The sequence below is a fragment of the Stegostoma tigrinum genome, chromosome 2, assembly GCF_030684315.1.
Source record: "Stegostoma tigrinum isolate sSteTig4 chromosome 2, sSteTig4.hap1, whole genome shotgun sequence".
NCBI classification, from domain to species: Eukaryota; Metazoa; Chordata; class Chondrichthyes; order Orectolobiformes; family Stegostomatidae; genus Stegostoma; species Stegostoma tigrinum.
This window is the reverse complement of record NC_081355.1, coordinates 87188296-87203571: the sequence shown is the minus strand read 5'-3', so window position 1 is coordinate 87203571 and position 15276 is coordinate 87188296. Positions and strand designations below refer to the sequence as shown.

Sequence of the window (15276 nt, the reverse complement as noted above, 5' to 3'; positions counted from 1 at the left end):
TTGTTTGGAACTGTTATTTAAATCCTATTGTGCATATAAGTATGACACCTGGTAGTTGTAACGACCATATTATGACTGTCTCTCCATTGCTATTTGTAGCTGTCTAAATGTGAGCCGTTTCACAACTGTTGTTTGTATTTTAACTTTAATCAAGTCCAATTGACCTATCTCCCCAAACTCCAAACATACATTAGCTTCTGCTCCAATAGTGTCTTGATTTTAAAATCCTTTTCCTTATTTCCATAACAAGAGCTCTCTCCTCCCTAATTCTCTAACCTCATTCAGCCTACAGCCTCTGATTTCTGTGTTTCTCAATTCTAGCCTTTGGTATTTCTCTAACAACCTCAGTTCTTTCAGTTTCTTTTGGCGTATCTCTGCCTCACTACTGGTAGCAGTACCTTCATTTGGTGCAATACTCCTCAGAAATCCAAGGACCCTGTTCCTTTTGGATAATATCTGTTGAATTGGGAATCCCAGGTGATGACGTTTTTTAAGAGGATCCCCCAGTTATAAATGATATAACTACCTATTGGAGAATTTGATTAAATAAATTAAAGCTTTCTGCTGGTGGGTCCTTTTTAGGTCGGAGTACGCAGGGCACAATATTTTTTTGTCACTGAATGCTACTTCCAATTGGTCCCATCAATTTTGCATTGCATCTTACGGTGATGTGATATGATCCTGAGCTATTGGCCATCAAATGGCATCCTCACCCAAACTACAGCTATTTAATCATGATATGCAGCTTTATTTCATTGATTAGGCCTTCAATTGTCCCAAGGACATCTCTCAAAGTTTTACTTTCTATCAGTAAAGAGGAACTTCACCAAATAAACATGTCTTTCTGAGAATAATTTTTTAAAAATGATGTGAACAATACTTGAGGATATCTCAGTACATCTCATGGTATGAATCAATTTTTGGTTAATAGACACCAATGTGTGGCATCCAAACTGAAACTCCAACAATCTGTTGATGACTTTGTTGCTATATGCTGCAATAAAGAGCATGAGCTTGACTTTCCCGAAGAACAATTTACGGAGAAGCTATTCAACATGGTAATCACCTCTACTTCATTCATGCTTCTTGACTAGCAGAAGTACCATACCATTGATACCTTGCTGGAAGATGGACGCTAACATGACACTGTAATGGCAGGCTAACATTAATCATATGTTTTGAGTGTGAACAATCCATTGCAGTGTTCTGCAATATGCACCAAACCAGTAAGATCATGATTATTATGGACTGGATTTGCCATATGCGCCCATAGGTTGTCTGGCTTTTTCTGGCATGTGGTGCCAAAGGATATGAGACATACATGTGTAGAAAATTTGGTTTCAAAAACTGACCCAGACCCTGGAACACGTCCAGGCAAACAACAAAGTGATACAACGTCATAACACAAACTTACACAAGCATGTCGACAAAGTGCACAGCGAACAAGCTGAAAAGTTTCCTTTGGAAGATGTTTAAACATTTCTGTTGTCCACCTCACATAACAGATTGACAGCGTACGAAAAGTTAAAGCTTTTTATGACTATCAACGTGTATTTTCCCAAAAGGCCCCGAAAGCTGAAATTGATACAGGAGCTAATGCCAACTGACTACTACTATGCAGTGTAAAAATTTGTATCCCTACAAGTGGCAACCCATGCTACAACCAACAAGCAATGATCTCACCATGTATAATGGAGCCTCAATTCTGTGCAATGGCACAATCACATTTCAGTGTCAATTTGCAAGTTCTACTTGGATTCCCAAAATCTTCATATCAATGGTCAATTGTGGAAGAGCTATCGGTTTGCACAGACCTCAGCATTGTAACTATTCATGAGATTCAAATCACACCCATGTATGATGAGAATGAAAGACCACAGGACATCCTCCTACAAAGAGAGGGGAGAATAAAACAGGTACACCAGCAGTGAACAGGTAGAGAGCTACTATAACTAGACAGCAGACAGAGAGTGTGAGTTGGAAATCCAGCTGGGATATCGGCAAAGGTTTCTAAGGTATGCAGTAAGTCCACATGGTATGAAGTCATTACTGATCTCAGAGTTGGGATGTGAAGGAACAGGAGCCAGCTCAGTCCAATCTATATTCCAACAATTGTGCAGACAGTGAGTGAGGATAAAAACTGCCATTGTTTGCTGATGCCGAGCAACTAGCACCAGCAGCAAGACAGTCAAAACTGTCAACAAACAATGGAGGATAGATGCATACAGAAGAGAATATGATCACCAGACCAGGATGAGTTTGCAAACCTCCATTTGTTATCTTGAAATCTGAATTATTAATTTTAACTATTATGCCTGTATAATTGTTGAATTGGCAATGTGTGCCTATGTACAATGGTGTATATTTGCTTGAAGTTTCACTTTGTTTGTTTAAAGAAAAGGGATGGTATTCCACGATGTATACCTTTTAAGGAGCATGGTCATGATGCCAACACCATAGCATGACATGTGCAGTGATTGGAACCAGCTGGATCTTGTTGACTACAAGGTCCTTGATTGGGCTTGTTAACCTGGACCAATCAGGAAAGTGCTGGCTGACCAACATGACCAGAAGAGGCCAGGCCAAGCTGGCTATTAATAGGTCTGGGGCGAGGACTGTGGGGGTGGGTTATTATGCCTACCTGGAGAAGTGTGGTGCATACCTTGTGCTCTTGGTGCCTTTTGGGAGAGCTGGGCAGTGTGAAGTGCTTTATTTCCCCTTTGAATTCTATTTTGATTTGATCTCTATCCTGCCCCTCACTGTTTTTCTTTCACATAGATGTTGCCCCTAGGGGCTCTGCTTGATACTGATGCTTTGGTTGCATAGGTGTTTTTCCTGGTGGTGGTTACTGGCGCACTTTTGCTGTGTTTTACACCTGCATGCACATGTGGGTGCTGGAGAAAATCAGCATAACTCCTGGATAGCAGTAGTGTGGGGGTTTTACAAAACTAAAAAAAATGCAAATATCTCTGGGAGGTTAGAATCTCCTTAGGGAAAATATGTAACTAGCAGATTTTAGAATCTCCTCTGTTCAGGGTACTGCCTCTGAGCTGGCTGACCACAGCTACTTTACTATGCACAAGTAAATAAAGGGTGGCTTGGTTTTGGGATACTGGCCTCTGTGCACTTGTTTCAATGGTGATGGGAGAAAACAGGATGTGCCTGAAAATCATTCTCTTGGAGTTTGGGTAAGCACTTCTGCTATCATGCCTTTATTTGGAAAGTTGACTTGTTTGATCCTAGACCCAGTATGTGGGGGGTGGGGGAAGGAAATGTGATATAATTTCCAGGCTGATGGAAATGAATAATCCTTCTGACTACTTGCACACTTGCAGCATTTTTAAGTTATAGGGGTGTAACTTTCTCAGTGGCACTAGATGTGACAACCTTCCAAGACTTGCCAGAGTTGTGTGAAGAATTTTGAGCCCAAACTTCCTCTAATTCTGAGATACTATCAGTTTTATTCACTAGAGAATGAGGTTGAAAGGACTGGCAGAAGCTTCTCATTTTGGGTTGACCCTGATTGAGATGCTGAGACACTGTTTGGTATGTGGGATTAATGATATAACCATGCAGAAGCACCTACAGGCTAAAGCACAACTGGACTTCAAACAAGCACTACAACTGGCTTTGTCATTTGATAATGTAGCAAGTGAGGCATAGGTGCTACAGAAAGTGGACACCCTCACCTGTCTGACTGAGATTGGGAAATACCACTTGAGTATAGGCAATCACAGAACCTCATGCAGGGCATGTCCTGAGCAGAGGGATCCAGGGCCAGACCACAGCAGAACCCCACAACAAAGCTGAACCTTGGCCAAGTGCCTAAAATGTTCTTCAGGATCTGGGTCAGCAAGTCACTGTACTTCCTGCTGGTATGTGGACTCGAGACAACAAAGGATTCCTACAAGGCCTGACTTGAGTAGGAAAACTCATGGGCCAATTACTGGGAAAGTGCACACCCTAGAAAGTGCCCTTACATTTGGGTTGGAACAATTAAATTGCTTAGTGACATTAGATTGGAACTGATTTAAAATTAATGTTTTTGGTTAAATGGCTCCCCAGTATCGCTGGTTGCAGAATCTGTTTCTTAACAAATTTGCTTAGGACTACAGTCTTTAAGTTTGCACAAGACCTCAACCAGACTGAGAACATATGCTTTGGAACCTTTGCAGATTAAGGGTATTACTTCAGCGTCTGGTCTCCTATAAAGAAGCGGTTGGTGCAGTTACCAATGATAGGCTTGAGCCTGAGCCTTTTGCTATTGGGGTGGAATGGTGTGAGAACAATTCATCTGGATTGGGTCGATGTTTTTTCCATTAGAAATTAGCTGCCTCTGAAGTCCTAGTGACAAACCCCAAGCCCTTCCTGAAATACTCCTATCAACTGTTGACCAGGAAGCAATCCTGAGATTTTTGTAAGGCCTGCCCATTGCCAGTTGCCATGTGGGCAAAAGTAGAAGTGACAGTCAGGAGGCTGGCAAGTGAAGGAATCAGCAAACCAGTGTAGTTTGCAGAATGGGCAGCACTGATTGTGAAGTCTGACAGTGCAGGGGATTTTAAGCAAATGGTAAACCATTCTTCACCGCTGGATAAGTATCTGATCCTTCCTAAAGTTTAGGGGAGTTGGGCTGCCCCATAAAAGCCAGACATTACCATGGCTACCTACAATTGTGACAAGATGAGGAGTTCCAGAAGTACACTATAGTTAATACCCATAAGGGTTTATACCAAGAGGTAAAACTGCCATTTGGGGCATCATGAGCCTGCCCCCTTTTCTAGTGGACCTAAGGAGAACATTTTACAAGGGCCACACCCAGGTTATGTTTTTAATCTAGATGATGCCCTGATAACAGGGAAGGCCAATAAAGAGCAGTTGGATACAGTTCTCAGACACTTCTTCCATGTCGGCATATGCCTTAGAAGGAAAAATGTGTATTTCAAGCATCCCTTATGACCTACTTGGGCTACAGAGTTGACAAAACTGCATTACACCTGTTGAAAGAGAAAGAGAGGGTGATCAAAGGAGCCCCGGCTCCCACATCTGAACCAAAGCTTAGGTCTTTCCTCGGGTCAGTGAATTGTCACAGAAAATTCATACGTAAACTGGCTGCCATCCTGGCACCCTTACACCTGCTGTTGAAAACGAGTCAGTATTGGACATGGTCATGTAGCCAAGAAGTAGCCTTGAGAGAAGTGGAAAAAGCTACAATTGTCACCTAAGGTGTTGGCCCACTACGATCTGAAGTGAGAGGTGGCGCTGACACTCGATGCCTCCCTGTGCGGTATTTGGGTAGTGTTGGGTCACTGGTGACCCAACAGAGAGGACTGCTGGATAGCCTAGGCTTTTCGAACTTTGGCTGGTGCCGAAGGCAAATCAGCCCAGATAGTGTAGGAAGGTTTGGCAGTCATCTTTGGTATGAGGAAGTTCCGCCAGTACCTTTGGACTGGAATTTGTCCCATAACAGATCTCAAGCCCCTGCTGGGGCTACTGAAGGAAGACAAAACGATGCTTAGAGTGCCAAAGGGGAGAACATTGCCAGCAACAGCGCCCCCACATCTGTGGGAATGACTGGGTAAACCCTGAACTTGGTTGCATGTCAGCTCTACTGGTCCTATCGTGGGCTCAATATTCCTGGTCATTGTGGATTCCTATTCAAAGTGGTTAGATGTGCATACAGTTCATTTGGCAAACTCTGGCGATTTGAGAAGCTGCAAGCATTGTTTGCAGTATGTGGTTTCCCAGATGTATTGGTCACAGACAATGGGATGTCATTTACCAACAAGGAATTTGAGTATTTCCTAAAGTCAATGACATTTGGCACATAAGGACAGCTCAATACCATCTATTGTCCCATGGCCTGGCACCAGGTTAAGCCTGATATTCCTGGACCAGTGGAGGTGGGGTGGGTGTGAAACAGCAGCAGGAACACCAGTGCTGGCCACTCACCACCTCTAAGTGAATAAAGCCATTTAATTCAGGGGGCAAAGTTTGGTGCCAGATCCATGGAAATGACCATTCGTACATATGAAGTGAGGTTGAGGAGAGGTCAGGTCCCATGATTTACAAAGTTTGGGTAGGTGATGCACTTCTGAACAATTGCGGATCACCTGAAAGCTATTACCTCACAAAATAGGGCAGGGAAGTAACATACCTGGCCCATCAAAAAAACCGTAAGCTTCTCCCCACTCTGTCTAGAGTCGTGGAAACCTCAGTGTCCAAGATGGATGCAGCCTCAATACCATTACCGCAGGACAAAGAAGAGGAGCCTGTCCCAAGACAGTCCAGACACAAACGGGCTACGGTACGGTACCTGCTGCCCATGTTGTTCGAGCCAGGAGACAGACTTGGGGTGCAAATGTTGCAAGAAAAAGACCTGGCATACATCCCTGTACTTAGTGGGGGAGGGGACATAGTGACTGGAACCAACTGGATCTTGTTGCCAGATCTTTGGCCCAGGTTAAAAACCCCAATCAGGAAAACCCTGGCTGACAAATAACCAGGAGATTAAGGATCTCCTCACTTCAGGGGACTGACTCCAAGCTGGCTGGTCAGAGTAAAGGTTGAATGAGCGATGGGATACTGGCCCTTGTGCAGTTATTTCAACATGTAATTTTAATTGTATAGAGCTCATAGTCTCCATCTTACTGAGCTCTGTCTTCCTCTTGTGGCATAATACTCTAAGGTAAACCAGCAACTGTACATCCAAACTGCTGCCCTTGTCACCAGTCAGGCACATACCTGTGATTGTATTGTACTTTTGAAAATACCAGGATATACCTGGTAAAAGTTCATTGAAATCTTCGGAACTACTTGACCCAGATCTTATCCTAATGTTTTGGTAGATAACATAAGTATCAGTGTGATCATCATGGATCATCAGCAAACTCCACCCAGCTTATGTCAGAATGTCCTGGATATGGATGGTATCTTTGCAGCATAATTCTGTCCCTTTGCCTAATTCAGTCCTGTTGTTTGACTATTTTATAAGACAACTGTCCTAATTTTCACAAGTGCTCACTGCTAGTTACAAGGTCGTTGAGTTGATAAGGCTGGTTTTGCCATTATTATTTTTTTTTGTGCCTGGATTGATGCTGGGTGGTCCATGTAGTTTCATTCAATCCTTTGTGCCTTTTTGTGATTGACATAGGCCATTTCAGTGAGCAATTAAAAGTCTGCCACATTGTGGGTCTGGAGTCACATGTCAGCTAGCCTAGGTAAAGATGGCAGACTTGCTTCGCTGAAGGGATTTAATGAAGCAGATAGTTATGTTTGCCTTTAGGCAGAATTTTTTCTTACAAGGGAAAAATCACATTTTTATTGACTTCAAAATCACCATCTGTCGTGGTGGGATTTGATTTCATGTCTCCTGAACAATTGTATGTTCTTTAGGTTACTCTCACAGTGATGTTACTAAAATACCACCAATCACCTGCTCATAGACTAATATTTAAGTGAAACCCTCAAATAGTATTCGGGGACTGCTCTCGATATTTAGTCAGAGATTCACATGGTCTGTATGTCATGAGTGATAAACTAGTGAGCTCAACTTCCATAACATTTTTCTTGTTTCGATCTGTACTACCAGCAATAAAAAGCAGAAAATACACCTCATGGTTTCTGCAAAAATAATTATAACTGAGGCTAATTTGATCTGGTGTATGTTATTTTCCTTTTTATTGAAGGATCGATACCTTTTGATAATGATTAAATCTTTAAACTGATATTAAAATGTAAAAGAAAGCATTGTGCTTTAAAGTTCACAATATTTTTAATTATTGTTATCTGAAATCTGGGAAAAGATACGGACTTTTCTTTTAATTTAGCTAATTACATGAATGTTGGTAGCATAAGGCAGATTGTAGTTGCATCTTTGTACAAATCATAACTGATTTTCTTCAGTTGCCAAGTTTTTTCTAGTGATTTGAAAAATCACTTAAGATCCAGAAAAGCAGATATTCCATTTCATTTACAGCTGAGGCAACTCACTGTGCTACAAACCACTCAGGCATTGCATTGTTCATCAAAAATACATTTTCAGGCCTGAATCATTAGGCTCCTTCTGGCAAATGTGATTAGTATATCACCTACAGCTGTATGCATCTAACAACTGTTTGAATTCTCAGCCCATCAAATCAGAATAGCTTCCCTAGACATCTTTGCTGAAACCAATTACTCAATTCTTTGCCTTGGAAGGAATCTTTCACTTCAGCACATGCACCAAGCATGGGTCTACAAATAAGAGGGACAATCTTTGACTTCTTTACAATTCAATACAAAGCTAGCAGAGTAGTTTTGTTTTGCAACATAAACAGACTCAAAATCCAAACCAAAGTTTGCTTTGGTCCTGTGTGAACTGCTGGTGGAAAACACTGACCAACAGCTTTTAATGGTTATCAATTTAGCTTGAGGCACAGATGAACAGAACCTGCCTCACTAAAGAATCATAGAATCCCTACAGTGCAGAAAGAAGCCATTCAGCCATTGAATGTTCACCAAACCTCCAAAGAACATCCCACCCTGATCCAGAACCCCTACCCCTCCATAACCACACATTTCCCATGGCTAATCCACCTAGACTGCACATTTGTGGACACTATGGACAGTTTAGCATGGCCAAGCCACCTAACATACAGACCTTTGGACTGTATGGGAGGAAACCAGTGCAACTTAAGGAAACACACACAGACAAAAGGAGAGTGTGCAAACTCCACACATTCAGTCACCCAAGGATGGAATCAAACTCAGAATCCTGGAACTGTGAGGCAACCATGCTAACCACCTAGCCATTGTGCCACTCCAAAGCTGCAGTTGTACCTTGTTAAAACTGCTACTGGATTCTGAAAGTTATTGTAAGTTTGCCGAAAAATGGAAAGATAGAAATGGAAGATAATAAAATGTGAGGCTGGATGAACACAGCAGGCCAAGCAGCATCTCAGGAGCACAAAAGCTGACGTTTCGGGCCTAGACCTTTCATCAGAGAGGGGGATGGGGAGAGGGAACTGGAATAAATGGAGAGAGAGGGGGAGGCGGACCGAAGATGGAGAGTAAAGAAGATAGGTGGAGAGAGTGTAGGTGGAGAGGTAGGGAGGGGATAGGTCAGTCCAGGGAAGACGGACAGGTCAAGGAGGTGGGATGAGGTTAGTAGGTAGCTGGGGGTGCGGCTTGGGGTGAGAGGAAGGGATGGGTGAGAGGAAGAACCGGTTAGGAAGGCAGAGACAGGTTCGACTGGTTTTGGGATGCAGTGGGTGGGGGGGAAGAGCTGGGCTGGTTGTGTGGTGCAGTCGGGGGAGAGGACGAACTGGGCAGGTTTAGGGATGCAGTAGGGGAAGGGGAGATTTTGAAACTGGTGAAGTCCACATTGATACCATTAGGCTGCAGGGTTCCCAGGCGGAATATGAGTTGCTGTTCCTGCAACCTTCGGGTGGCATCATTGTGGCAGTGCAGGAGACCCATGATGGACATGTCATCTAGAGAATGGGAGGGGGAGTGGAAATGGTTTGCGACTGGGAGGTGCAGTTGTTTGTTGCGAACTGAGCGGAGGTGTTCTGCAAAGCGGTCCCCAAGCCTCCGCTTGGTTTCCCCAATGTAGAGGAAGCCGCACCGGGTACAGTGGATGCAGTATACCACATTGGCAGATGTGCAGGTGAAACTCTGCTTAATGTGGAATGTCATCTTGGGGCCTGGGATAGGGGTGAGGGAGGAGGTGTGGGGACAAGTGTAGCATTTCCTGCGGTTGCAGGGGAAGGTGCCGGGTGTGGTGGGGTTGGAGGGCAGTGTGGAGCGAACAAGGGAGTCACGGAGAGAGTGGTCTCTCCGGAAAGCAGACAGTGGAGGGGATGGAAAAATGTCTTGGGTGGTGGGGTCGGATTGTAAATGGCGTAAGTGTCGGAGGATAATGCGTTGTATCCGGAGGTTGGTAGGGTGGTGTGTGAGAACGAGGGGGATCCTCTTGGGGCGGTTATGGCAGGGGCGGGATGTGAGGGATGTGTTGCGGGAAATGCGGGAGACGCGGTCAAGGGCGTTCTCGATCACTGTGGGGGGAAAGTTGCGGTCCTTAAAGAACTTGGACATCTGGGATGTGCGGGAGTGGAATGTCTTATCGTGGGAGCAGATGCGGCGGAGGCGGAGGAATTGGGAATAGGGGATGGAATTTTTGCAGGAGGGTGGGTGGGAGGAGGTGTATTCTAGCTAGCTGTGGGAGTCGGTGGGCTTGAAATGGACATCAGTTACAAGCTGGTTGCCTGAGATGGAGACTGAGAGGTCCAGGAAGGTGAGGCATGTGCTGGAGATGGCCCAGGTGAACTGAAGGTTGGGGTGGAAGGTGTTGGTGAAGTGGATGAACTGTTCGAGCTCCTCTGGGGAGCAAGAGGCGGCGCCGATACAGTCATCAATGTACCGGAGGAAGAGGTGGGGTTTGGGGCCTGTGTAGGTGCGGAAGAGGGACTGTTCCACGTAACCTACAAAGAGGCAGGCATAGCTGAGGCCCATGCGGGTGCCCATGGCCACCCCCTTAGTCTGTAGGAAGTGGGAGGAGTCAAAAGAGAAGTTGTTGAGTGTGAGGACGAGTTCAGCTAGGCGGATGAGAGTGTCGATGGAGGGGGACTGGTCGGGCCTGCGGGACAGGAAGAAGCGGAGGGCCTTGAGGCCATCTCCATGCGGAATGCAGGTGTACAGGGACTGGACGTCCATGGTGAATATGAGGTGTTGGGGGCCAGGGAATTGGAAGTCCTGGAGGAGGTGGAGGGCGTGGGTGGTGTCACGGACGTAGGTGGGGAGTTCCTGGACCAAAGGGGAGAAAATGGAGTCCAGATAGGTGGAGATGAGTTCGGTGGGGCAGGAGCAGACTGAGGCGATGGGTCGACCAGGGCAGGCAGGTTTGTGGATTTTGGGAAGGAGATAGAAACGGACCGTGCGGGGTTGGGGAACAATGAGGTTGGAGGCTGTGGGTGGGAGGTCCCCTGAGGTGATGAGGTCGTGAATGGTGTTGGAGACCTCCCACCCACAGCCTCCAACCTCATTGTTCCCCAACCCCGCACGGCCCGTTTCTATCTCCTTCCCAATATCCACAAACCTGCCTGCCCTGGTCGACCCATCGTCTCAGTCTGCTCCTGCCCCACCGAACTCATCTCCACCTATCTGGACTCCATTTTCTCCCCTTTGGCCCAGGAACTCCCCACCTATGTCCGTGACACCACCCACGCCCTCCACCTCCTCCAGGACTTCCAATTCCCTGGCGCCCAACACCTCATTTTCACCATGGACGTCCAGTCCCTGTACACCTGCATTCCGCATGGAGATGGCCTCAAGGCCCTCCGCTTCTTCCTGTCCCGCAGGCCCGACCAGTCCCCCTCCACCGACACTCTCATCCGCCGAGCTGAACTCGTCCTCACACTCAACAACTTCTCTTTTGACTCCTCCCACTCCCTACAGACTAAGGGGGTGGCCATGGGCACCCGCATGGGCCCCAGCTATGCCTGCCTCTTTGTAGGTTACGTGGAACAGTCCCTCTTCCGCACCTACACAGGCCCCAAACCCCACCTCTTCCTCCGGTACATTGATGACTGTATCGGCGCCGCCTCTTGCTCCCCAGAGGAGCTCGAACAGTTCATCCACTTCACCAACACCTTCCACCCCAACCTTCAGTTCACCTGGGCCATCTCCAGCACATCCCTCACCTTCCTGGACCTCTCAGTCTCCATCTCAGGCAACCAGCTTGTAACTGATGTCCATTTCAAGCCCACCTCCTCCCACCCACCCTCCTGCAAAAATTCCATCCCCTATTCCCAATTCCTCCGCCTCCGCCGCATCTGCTCCCACGATAAGACATTCCACTCCCGCACATCCCAGATGTCCAAGTTCTTTAAGGACCGCAACTTTCCCACCACAGTGATCGAGAACGCCCTTGACCGCGACTCCCGTATTTCCCTCAACACATCCCTCACACCCCGCCCCCGCCACAACCGCCCCAAGAGGATCCCCCTCATTCTCACACACCACCCTACCAACCTCCGGATACAATGCATCATCCTCCGACACTTCCGCCATTTACAATCCGACCCCACCACCCAAGACATTTTTCCATCCCCTCCACTGTCTGCTTTCCGGAGAGACCACTCTCTCCGTGACTCCCTTGTTCGCTCCACACTGCCCTCCAACCCCACCACACCCGGCACCTTCCCCTGCAACCGCAGGAAATGCTACACTTGTCCCCACACCTCCTCCCTCACCCCTGTCGCAGGCCCCAAGATGACATTCCACATTAAGCAGAGGTTCACCTGCACATCTGCCAATGTGCTGTACTGCTTCCACTGTACCCGGTGTGGCTTCCTCTACATTGGGGAAACCAAGCGGAGGCTTGGGGACCGCTTTGCAGAACACCTCCGCTCAGTTCGCAACAAACAACTGCACCTCCCAGTCGCAAACCATTTCCACTCCCCCTCCCATTCTCTTGATGACATGTCCATCATGGGCCTCCTGCACTGCCACAATGATGCCACCCGAAGGTTGCAGGAACAGCAACTCATATTCCGCCTGGGAACCCTGCAGCCATATGGTATCAATGTGGCCTTCACCAGTTTCAAAATCTCCCCTTCCCCTACTGCATCCCTCAACCAGCCTAGTTCGTCCCCTCCTCCCACTGCACCACACAACCAGCCCAGCTCTTCCCCCCCACCCACTGCATCCCAAAACCAGTCCAACCTGTCTCTGCCTCCCTAACCGGTTCTTCCTCTCACCCATCCCTTCCTCCCACACCAAGCCGCACCCCCAGCTACCTACTAACCTCATCCCACCTCCTTGACCTGTCCGTCTTCCCTGGACTGACCTATCCCCTCCCTACCTCCCCACCTATACTCTCTCCACCTATCTTCTTTACTCTCCATCTTCGGTCCGCCTCCCCCTCTCTCCCTATTTATTCCAGCTCCCTCTCCCCATCCCCCTCTCTGATGAAGGGTCTAGGCCCGAAACATCAGCTTTTGTGCTCCTGAGATGCTGCTTGGCCTGCTGTGTTCATCCAGCCTCACATTTGATTATCTTGGAATTCTCCAGCATCTGCAGTTCCCATTATCTCTGATACTATAAAGTGATAGATGTGTTAAGTGAGTGAGAAAAAGATTTGACAAATGGAGTTTAATATGGGCACAATGCAGAGTTGTCCATTTTGGCAGGAAAGTTTTTTAAAAAACAATTCACTAATTTGAGAGATTGCAGACTCATAAGAACCTATAGCATAGAAGATGGCCCATTGCATCCACATTAGTGCTCTGAGATACTAAGGATCTGGGTGTTAGAGGATATGAATTGCAAATAGTTAGTATGCAGGTGCAAGAAATAATTAAGAAGGCTAATCAAATGTTATATCTTAGTGAGAAAGAATGAATACAGAAGTAGGGAGGTTATGCTTCAGCCATACCAGGCATTGGTGAGACCACATCTGGAATACTGTGTGCAGTGTTGGTAACTATGTTGGAAGCAGCTCAGTGAAGGTTATTAGATCAATACCTGGAGTGCACGTGTTTTCTTAATCGGAAAGGTTGGGTGAACTAGGTTTGAATCTATTGAAGTTTCGACGATTAAAAGTTGACTTGATTGAATCACGAAAGATCTTGAAGGGATTTGACAGGGTGGCCATGAAAAGATGTTTCCTCTTGTGGGAGAATTACTAAGTTTCATATTTAAAAATAAAGGGACATCCATTTAAGGCCGATGAGGAAAAAATGTTTACTCATGGAACTGCCTTTCTTCAAAGATGGTGGAAGAAGAGATGTTAAATATTTTTCAGACAGAAGATCAATTCTTGGCAAGTAAGAGGACAAAAGTTATTGGAGATAAATGGGCATGTGGAGTTGTCAGATCAGCCACGATCTTGTTGAGTGGTGGAGCAGGCTCACTATTCCAAATGGATTATTCTATTACCAAACTAATTTACAATTATAAGAACAGAAAGCTAGTAATTCATTGAGCCATGCTTCAGCCAGAGTCTCTTCCCTCAATTAATTGCTGCCTAAGCTTTTCCACAGCTCTCAGATTACGCCTTGCAATTTGTCAATTCCTGTCTTTTTCCAAGCAATGCATTGCAGAGTTAGAATGTTATTTGAAGTTTGAACCTCCGATCCCAAAGATATCATTTGCGCTGCAAGTTATCTAGGTACATGCCGGGGGATAATTTTCTATGCTGTCGAAAGGGAACTTCAGCAATATTAATGCAGAATTGCATCTAAATTTCTCAACCACCACCAGAGAATAAGGCTCCTGTCAATCTTGCCCTCCACCCCATCATTGCAGCATGGAGTTTTAAAACCCACTCTCCCTCCCATGATGTAAACATAGTTTTGAATATATTAAAATCTGTGTTACCTGTAATTGAATATGCTCTTCGGAAATTCTACTGCCAGGTATTCCATAAAGACTAATATTCTCTGTAGGATTATTCACTTGATTTTAAGAAAAGGTTTAAATGCAACACAGCAGCTGATAAATTCCTGTCATGACCACAGATGTTTAATGTGAACATTAATAGCCTTATGATGCTTTTCCAGTCCTGATCCACATGGAACTGACAGTCAGGTCACAACAGTCAAGCTCTTCAGAAATTCAGCTTTGGCATTCAGTCAGTCATACCATTGCAGTCATGCAACATTGCCTAAAGAACCTGTTCATAACCATTTACACAAAGGAGTCTCGAGCATTGCTGGAATATGTAGGAGACTAATTACATGGAATTTGCAAAGCTTCTGTATGGCATTACCAATAATTGATAAATATTAAGTATTTTAGCAAGTATTGTCACTTCAGCCACAAGGCAGGATTAGAGTATCCCCAAGTTTAAAAGGTTGTGGATAATTTAATCAAGGATCATTGCATGGAAACTATTTCTTGTGGGGAGTCCAGAACAAAAGGGCATGATTTTGAAATCAGAGCTAGAAGTTAAATCTGGAAGCACTTTTGTGCAGTGGAAATCTGGAGAACTCCCTGAAAAGACTATCACTGCTGAGTCAATTAAAATTTTAAAGACTAAGATAAGCCCAATATATTTTAGTTTCATAAATTTAATAGAAGTTATGGAGCAAAGGTAGAACTTTGAAGTTGAGATCATTAATGATCTATTTAAATGCTGGAACAAGATTCAGGGTCTTTTCTATGTCTCACTGCACTATGCTCCTATTATTTTGATCATGTTTTCACTTTGTGTGTTAGTTCTGCTGCATGTTTACGAACTTTTTTTTATTTATGTAAATCAGATCATCTCTTAGATGACTTCACAATGGAAAATAG

The 15276-nt window shown here is 45.5% G+C and overlaps 1 protein-coding gene across 4 annotated transcripts in view; it reads left to right on the top strand.

Moving 5' to 3' along the window:
• gabbr2 (gamma-aminobutyric acid (GABA) B receptor, 2) overlaps positions 1 to 15276 on the top strand; it is a 935143-nt gene that overhangs the window by 314774 nt on the left and 605093 nt on the right. The window lies entirely within an intron of this gene.